An 8,725-nucleotide genomic window follows, 5' to 3' on the forward strand; every position below is an offset into this window, starting at 1 on the left:
AAGTGTATAATGAGTTTACCAAAAGGTAAAATTGATGCAAAGCACTCTATTTTGGGAAACAAAAGGACATTGCAAGAAAAGTGTATAATGAGTGTTTTATAGTTCAAAAGAACCACAAAGCAAAAAACGCAAAATCTCGTGTATATGGAGAGGTTTCCTATATACAAAAAATGCTAAAACTCATGTATAACACTCCTAATTGAGAAACAGAACAACCTTAATAAATGCGTGTTTTTTTAGTGCTTTTCACATTCTTAGTTACCAAAACCCCAAAATGCATGCAAAAATAGATTTGTGGGAAAATAAAATGACTTTACCAGAAAAGTGTCTTTTGAGTGTTTTTGAGCGTGATAGGCAATAAAGCACTAAAAAGCAGGGCAATCACATTACATTGGAAGAAAAAAGAATTTTTACCAAGAAGTTGCCTTTAAGTGTTTTTGAGCTCCTTATATACCAAAACTCTAAAACGCATGCAAAACACTCTTTTTGGTGAAAAATAATAACTTTACCAAAAACATGTATTTTGAGTGTTTATGATCATGTTACCAATAAAAAAGCTTAAATAAATGCAATGATCACTATTTTTGGGAAACGAAAGATTACGAGAAACGTGTATTATGAGTGTTTTTAAGTTCATTAATTACCAAAAAGCTAAAGCCACAAATAACACTCTTTATTGAGAAACAATAAATAAATAAAAAATAAAATACATTATTTTTTTCTTTGTTATTCATCTTCACAGGTACCGAAATGCAAAAATTCGGGCAAAATTCAGGAAATTCTGTGAAATATAAACATTATCAAAAAAGTTAAATTAAGCTTTTTTTCCGGAGTTATGTACCAAACCCCTAAATTCCATTCAAAGCCACCTATGTGGGAAAATTAAACGTCTTTGCCAGAAATTTTTCAGCATGTTAGGAACCAACACGATAAATAACATGGAAGTCAATCTACATGGCAATCCAAAACAAAATTACTAAAAACGTGTCTTTTCGGTGTTTTACATAGAAAAACGATAAAACGGATGCAAACCAACCAATATGAAGAAATAAAATAACATTACCAAAAAGGTATATTTTGCGTGTTTTTTTTAAATTGTTACCTACAAAAAACGCGAAAATGGATGGAAAGCACTCTATATTGGGAAGCAAAAGGACATTACGAGAAACGTGTATAATCAATGTTTTATAGTCTCACAAGAACTACAAGGTAAAAAACGCAAAAAACTCGTGTATATAGAGAAGTTTCTTACATTCCAAAATGCTGAAACTCTGGAACAACACTCTTAATTGAGAAACAGAACAATCTTACTAAATGCGTGTATTTTGAAAGCTTTTCACATTCTTAGTTACCAAAACCCGAAATTGCATGCGAAACCAGCTTTATGTGGGAAAAAAAATGACATTACCAGAAAAATGTCTTTTGAGTGTTTTTGAGCGTGTTGGGCAATAAAGCATTAAAAAGCAGGGCAATCACATTGCATTGCAATAAAACCAATTTTTAATAAGAACTTGCCTTTAAGTGTATTTGAGCACCTTATATACCAAGACACTAAAATGCATGCAATATACACTTTATGGTGAAACAGAATAACATTACCAAAAAACATGTATTTTGAGTGTTTTTGATCATGTTACCAATAAAAACGCTTAAATACATGCAAAGAACCCTATTTTTTGGGAAATGAAAGGACATTACGAGAAACATGTATTATAATTGTTTTTAAGTTCATTAAGTACGAAAAAGCTAAAAGCCACAAATTACACTCTTAATTGAGAAAAAAAAATAAATAAAAAAATATGATTTTTTTTTTCATTTTTATTTATCTTCACAGGTAACGAGGTGCCAAAATTCGGGCAAATTTCAGGAAATTATATGAAATAAGAACATTATCAAAAAAGTTAAATTTAGCTTTTTTTCGGATTGTTATGTACCAAACCCCTAAAGTGCATGCAAAGCCACCTATATGGGGAAATTAAACGTCTTTGCCAGAAAACTGTCTTATGAGTGTTTTTCAGCATGTTAGGAACAAACATGATAAAACCCAAGGAAGTCAATATATATGGGAATCGAAAACAAAATTACTGAAAACGTGTCTTTTCGGTGTTTTACGTAGAAAACGCTGAAACGGATGCAAACCAACCAAAATGAAGAAATAGAATAACATTACCAAAAAAGTATATTTTGAGTGTTTTTGAAATTGTTACCTACAAAAAACGCGAAAATAGATGGAAAGCACTCTATATTGGGAAGCAAAAGGCACCAAAAAGCATGTTAGGCACCAAAACAATAAATAATATGAAAGTCACTCTATATGGAAATCTAAAACAAAATTACTGGAAACGTGTCTTTTAAAAGATTTACGTAGAAAAACGCTAAAACGGATGCAAACCAACCAATATGAAGAAATAGAAAAACATTACCAAAAAAGTATATTTTGTGTGTTTTTGAGCTTCTTACATAAAAAGAAACGCGAAAATGGATGGAAAGCACTCTATATAAGGAAAAAAAAAAGGACATAACGAGAAACGTGTATAATGAGTGTTTTATAGTTTCACCAGAATCACAAGGAAAAAAACGCAAAAACTCGACTGTATGGAGAAGTTTCTAAGATACCAAAATATCGAAACTCATGAATAACACTCTTAATCAAGAAACAGAACAATCTTACTAAATGCGTGTATTTTGAGTGTTTTTTTTACATTCTTAGTTACCAAAACCCCAAATTCCATGTGAAACTAGCTTTATGTGGGAAAAAAATGACATTACCAGAAAAGTATCTTTGAGTGTTTTGAGCGTGTTAGGCAATAAAGCACTAAAAAGCAGGGCAATCACATTACATGGGAATAAAACCAAATTTTACGAAGAACTTGCCTTTTAGTGTTTTTCACACGCATTTAGTAAGGTTGCTCTCAATTAAGAGTGTTATTCATATACACGAGTTTTTGCGTTTTTTGCCTTGTGGTTTTTTTGAACTATAAAACATTCTTTATACATTTTTCTCGCAATGTCCCTTTGTTTCCCAATATAGATTGCTTTGTATCCATTTTCGCGTTTTTTTGTAGGTAAGAAGCTCAAAAACACTCAAAATATACTTTTTTGGTAATGTTTTTCTGTTTCTTGATATTGGTTGGTTTGTATCAGTTTTAGCGTTTTTCTACGTAAAACACTGAGAAGACACGTTTTCAGTAATTTTCTTTTGGATTCCCACATAGAGTGAGTTCCTTATTATTTATCGTTTTGGTGCCTAACATGCTGAAAATCACTCAAAAGACAGATTTCTGGTAAGGTCTTTACTTTCCTCATATGGGAGGCTTTGCATGTCTTTTCGATGTTTTTTGAGCGTGGTACGCAATAAAACACTAAAAGCCAGGGCAATCACATTACATGGGAATAAAATCAAATTTTACCAAGAACTTAGCTTTTAGTGTTTTTGAGCTCCTTACATACCAAAACGCTAAAACGCATGCAAAATATATCTTACGGAGAAAAAGATTAACATTACCAAATACATGTATTTTGAGTGTTTTTGATAATGTTATCTAAAAAAAAACGCTTAAATACATGCAGAGAACCTTATGTTTGGGAAACGAAATAACATTACGAGAAACGTTTATTATGAGTGATTTTTAAGTTCCTTCAGTACCAAAAAACCTAAAACCCACAAATAACACTCTTTAGAAAAAAAAAAAATCATATATAAAAAAATTTAAAAATGGGAATTTTTTTTTTTTTTTTTTTGTTATTCATCTTCATAGGTACAAAGATGCCAAAATTCTGCCAAAATTCAGGGAATTTATGTGGAAAAAGGGATATTATCATAAAAGTTTCTATATTGGGAAACAAAAGGACATTGCAAGAAAAGTGTATAATGAGTGTTTTATAGTTCAAAAGAACCACAAGGCATAAAACGCAAAATCTTGTGTATATGGAGAAGTTTCCTAGATACCAAAATGCTAAAACTCATGTATAACACTCTTAATTGAGAAACAGAACAACCTTACTAAATGCATGTATTTTGAGAGCTTTTAACCTTCTTAGATACCAAAACCCCAAATTGCATGCGAAAATAGATTTCTGGGAAAAAAAAAGATTTACCAGAAAAGTGTCTTTTGTGGATTTTTGAGCGTGATAGGGAATAAAGCACTAAAAAGGAGAGCAATCACTTTATATTGGAGTAAAACGAATTTTTACCAAGAACTTGCCTTTAAGTGTTTTTGAGCTCTTTATATACCAAAACACTAAAACGAATGCAAAACACACTTAATGGTGAAACAGAATAACATTACCAAAAACATGTATTTTGAGTGTTTTGATCATGTTACCAATAAAAACGCTTAAATACATGCTAAGAACACTATTTTTGGGAAACAAAAGGAGATTACGAGAAACGTGTATTATGAGTGTTTTTAAGTTCATTAATTACCAAAAAGCTAAAAGCCACAAATAACACTCTCTATTGAGAAACAATAAATAAATAAAAAAAATACCATATTTTTTTTCTCTCTTATTCATCTTCACAGGTACTGATATGCCAAAATTTGGGCAAAATTAAGGAAATTATGTAAAATAAGAACATTATCAAAAAAGTTAAATTTAGCTTTTTTTTTCGGACTGTTATGTACCAAACCCAAAAACTGCATGGAAAGCCACCTATAAGGGTAAATTAAACGTCTTTGCCAGAAAACGGTCTTATGAGTGTTTTTCAGCATCTTAGAAACCAACACGATAAATAACATGCAAATCAATCTATATGGCAATCCAAAACAAAATTGCTAAAAACGTGTCTTCTCCGTGTTTTACGTAGAAAAACGCTAAAACGGATACAAACCAACCAATATGAAGAAATAAAATAACATTACCAAAAAGGTATATTTTGAGTGTTTTTGAAATTGTTACCTACAAAAAACGCGAAAATGGATGGAAAGCACTCTATATTAGGAAGGAAAAGGACATTACGAGAAACGTGTATAATGAGTGTTTTATAGTTTCACAAGAACTACAAGGCAAAAAACGTAAAAACTCGTGTATATAGAAAAGTTTCTTACATTCTAAATTGCTGAAACTCTGGAACAACACTCTTAATTGAGAAACAGAAAAATCTTATTAAATGCATGTATTTTGAGTGCTTTTCACATTCTTAGTTACCAAAACCCCAATTTGCATGCGAAATCAGCTTTATGTGTGAAAAAAATGACATTATTAGAAAAAAATGTCTTTTGAGTGTTTTTGAGCGTGTTAGGCAATAAAGCACTAAAAAGCATGGCAAACACATTACATTGGAATAAAACCAATTTTTAACAAGAACTTGCCTTTAAGTGTTTTTGAGCTCCTTATATACCAAAACACTAAAACGCATGCAAAATACACTTTATGGTGAAACAGAACATTACCAAAACATGTATTTTGAGTGCTTTTGATCATGTTACCAATAAAAACGCTTAAATACATCCAAAGAACCCTATTTTTGGGAAACGAAAGGACATTACCAGAAACGTGTATTATGAGTATTTTTAAGTTCCTTAAGTACCAAAAAAGCTAAAACCCACAAATAACACTCTTCATAGGTACTAAGATGCCTAAATTCTGGCAATATTCTTTGGGAATCGAAAACAAAAATTACTGAATACGTGTCTTTTCGGTGTTTTACGTAGAAAAACGCTAAAACAGATGAAAACCAACCAATATGAAGAAATAGAATAACATTACCAAAGAGGTATATTTTGAGTGTTTTTGAGCTTGTTACCTACAAAAAACGCGAAAATGGATGCAAAACACTCCCTATTGGGAAAGAAAAGGACATTACGAGAAACATGTATAAAGAGTGCCTTATTATTTTCGGGCAAAAGAAAAGGCAAAAAAACGCAAAAACTTGTGTATGTAAAGAAGTTTCTTAGATACCAAAATGGTGAAACTCATGAATAAAAATCTTAATTGAGTAACAGAACAACATTATCAAATGCGTGTATTTTGAGTGTTTTTTCATATTCTTTTCCAAAACCCTAAATAGCATGCGAAACTAACTTTATGTGGGAAAAAATGACATTACCAGAAGTATGTTTTCAGTGTTTTTGAGCGTGTTAGGTAATAAAGCACTAAAAAGCAGGGCAATCATATTACATTGGAATAAAACCAACTTTACCAAGAACTTGCTTTGAAGTGTTTTTCAGCTCCTTACATACCAAATCGCTAAAACACATGCAAAACACTCCTTTATGGAGAAGCAGAATAACATTACCAAAAATAAGTGTTTTGAGTGTTTTTTATCATGTTACCCATAAAAACGCTTAAATACTCGTACATGCAAAGATCCCCATATTTGGGAAACGAAAGGACATTACGAGAAATGTGTATGATGAATGTTTTTAAGTTCCTTAAGTACCAAAACGTTAAAACCTACAAATAACACTATAGAGAAAAAAATAAATAAAAAAATAGCATTTTTATTTTTTTGTTATTGATGTTCATAAGTACCAAGATGCCAAAATTCTGCCAAAATTCAGGGATATTACGTGGAAAAAAAAATGCAAAGCCACATATCTCATGAAATTTAACGACTTTACAAGAAACCTGTCTTTTGAGAGTTTTTCTGCATGTTAGGCACCAAAACGATAAATAATATGAAAGTCACTCTATATGGAAATCCAAAACAAAATGACTGAAAACGTGTCTTTTAAAAGATTTACGTAGAAAAACGCTGTGTTTTTTGAGCTTGTTACATAAAAACAAACGCGAAGATGGATGCAAAGCACTCTATATAAGGAAAAAAAAAAGGACATAACGAGAAACGGGTATAATTAGTGCTTTATAGTTTCACCAGAATCACAAGGCAAAAAACGCAAAAACTCGACTGTATGGAGAAGTTTCTAAGATACCAAAATACTGAAACTCATGAATAACACTCTTAATCAAGAAACAGAACAGCCTCACTAAATGCGTGTATTTTGAGTGTTTTTTTACATTCTTAGTTATCAAAACCCCAAAATCCATGCGAAACTAGATTTATGTGAGAAAAAAATGACATTACCAGAAAAGTGTCTTTGAGTGTTTTTGAGCGTGTTAGGCAATAAAGCACTAAAAAGCAGGGCAATTACATTACATGGGAATAAAACCAACTTTTACGAAGAACTTGCCTTTTAGTGTTTTTGACACGCATTTAGTAAGGTTGCTCTGTTTCTCAATTAAGAGTGTTATTCATGAGTTTCAGGATTTTGGTATATAGGAAACTTCTCCATATACACGAGTTTTTGCGTTTTTTAATTTTTTTTTTTTTTTTTTTGAACTATAAAACACTCATTATACACTTTTCTCGCAATGTCCCTTTGTTTCCCAATATAGAGTGCTTTGTATCCATTTTCGCGTTTTTTGTGTAGGTAACAAGCTCAAAAACACTCAAAATATACATTTTTGGGAATGTTTTTCTGCTTCTTGATATTGGTTGGTTTGTACCAGTTTTGGCGTTTTTCTACGTAAAAAACTGAGAAGACACGTTTTCAGTAATTTTCTTTTGGATTCCCACATAGAATGAGTTCCTTATTTTTGGTGCCTAACATGCTGAAAAACACTCAGAAGACAGATTTCTGGTAAGGTCTTTAACTTTATGGAGAAACAGAATAACATTACCAAAAACATGTATTTTGAGTGTTTTTGATCATGTTACCTATAAAATCGCTTAAATACATGCAAAGAACCCTATGTTTGTGAAACGAAAGGACATTACGAAAATCGTGTATTATGAGTATTTTTAAGTTCCTTAAGTACCAAAAATCTAAAACCCACAAATAAAACTCTTCATAGAGATAAAAATAATAAAAAAAAAATTTTTTTCTTATTCAACTCCATAGGTACCGAGATGCCAAAATTCTGAGAAAATTCAGGGAAATTATGTGAAAAAAACATAAAAAAAATAATTTTAGCTTTTTCCGGAGTTATGTACGAAACCCGGAAGTGCATGCAAAGCCACCTATATGGGGAAATTACACTTTACAAGAAACGTGTCTTTGGGTGTTTTCAGCAATTTCAACAATATTACTGAAAATGTGTCTTTTCAGTTTTAACGTAGAACTCTAAAACGGATACAAACCAACCAATATGAAGAAATAGAATAACATTACAAAAAAGTTGAGTGTTTTTGAGCTTGTTACCTACAAAAAACGCAAAAATGAATGCAAAGCAGTCTATATTGTGAAACAAAAGAATATTACAAGAAAATTGTATAATGAATGTTTTAATAGTTTTCAAGAACCATAAGGCAAAAAATGCAAAAACTCGTGTATATGGAGATTTTTCTTAGATACCAAAATGCTGAAATTCATGAATAACACTCTTAATTGAGAAACAACAACCTTACCAAATGCGTGCATTTTGAGTGTTTTTCACATTCTTAGTTACCAAAACCCGAAATTACATGCGAAACTAGCTTTATGTTTGAAATAAATGACATTACCGGAAAAAAATGTGTCTTTTGAGTATTTTTGAGCGTGTTAGGCAATAAAGCACAAAAAAGCAGGGCAATGACATTACATGGGAATAAAACCAACATTTACCAAGAACTTGTCTTTAAGTGTTTTTCAGCTCCTTACATACTAAAACGCTAAAATGCATGTAAAACACCCTTTATTGAGAAACAACATTACGAAAAAACATGATTTTTGTGTTTTTTGATCTCTTACGTATAAAAACGCTTAAATACATGCAAAGAACCCTATGTTTGGGAAACGAAAGG

The sequence above is a fragment of the Scylla paramamosain genome, chromosome 8, assembly GCF_035594125.1.
Source record: "Scylla paramamosain isolate STU-SP2022 chromosome 8, ASM3559412v1, whole genome shotgun sequence".
Lineage (NCBI taxonomy): Eukaryota > Metazoa > Arthropoda > Malacostraca > Decapoda > Portunidae > Scylla > Scylla paramamosain.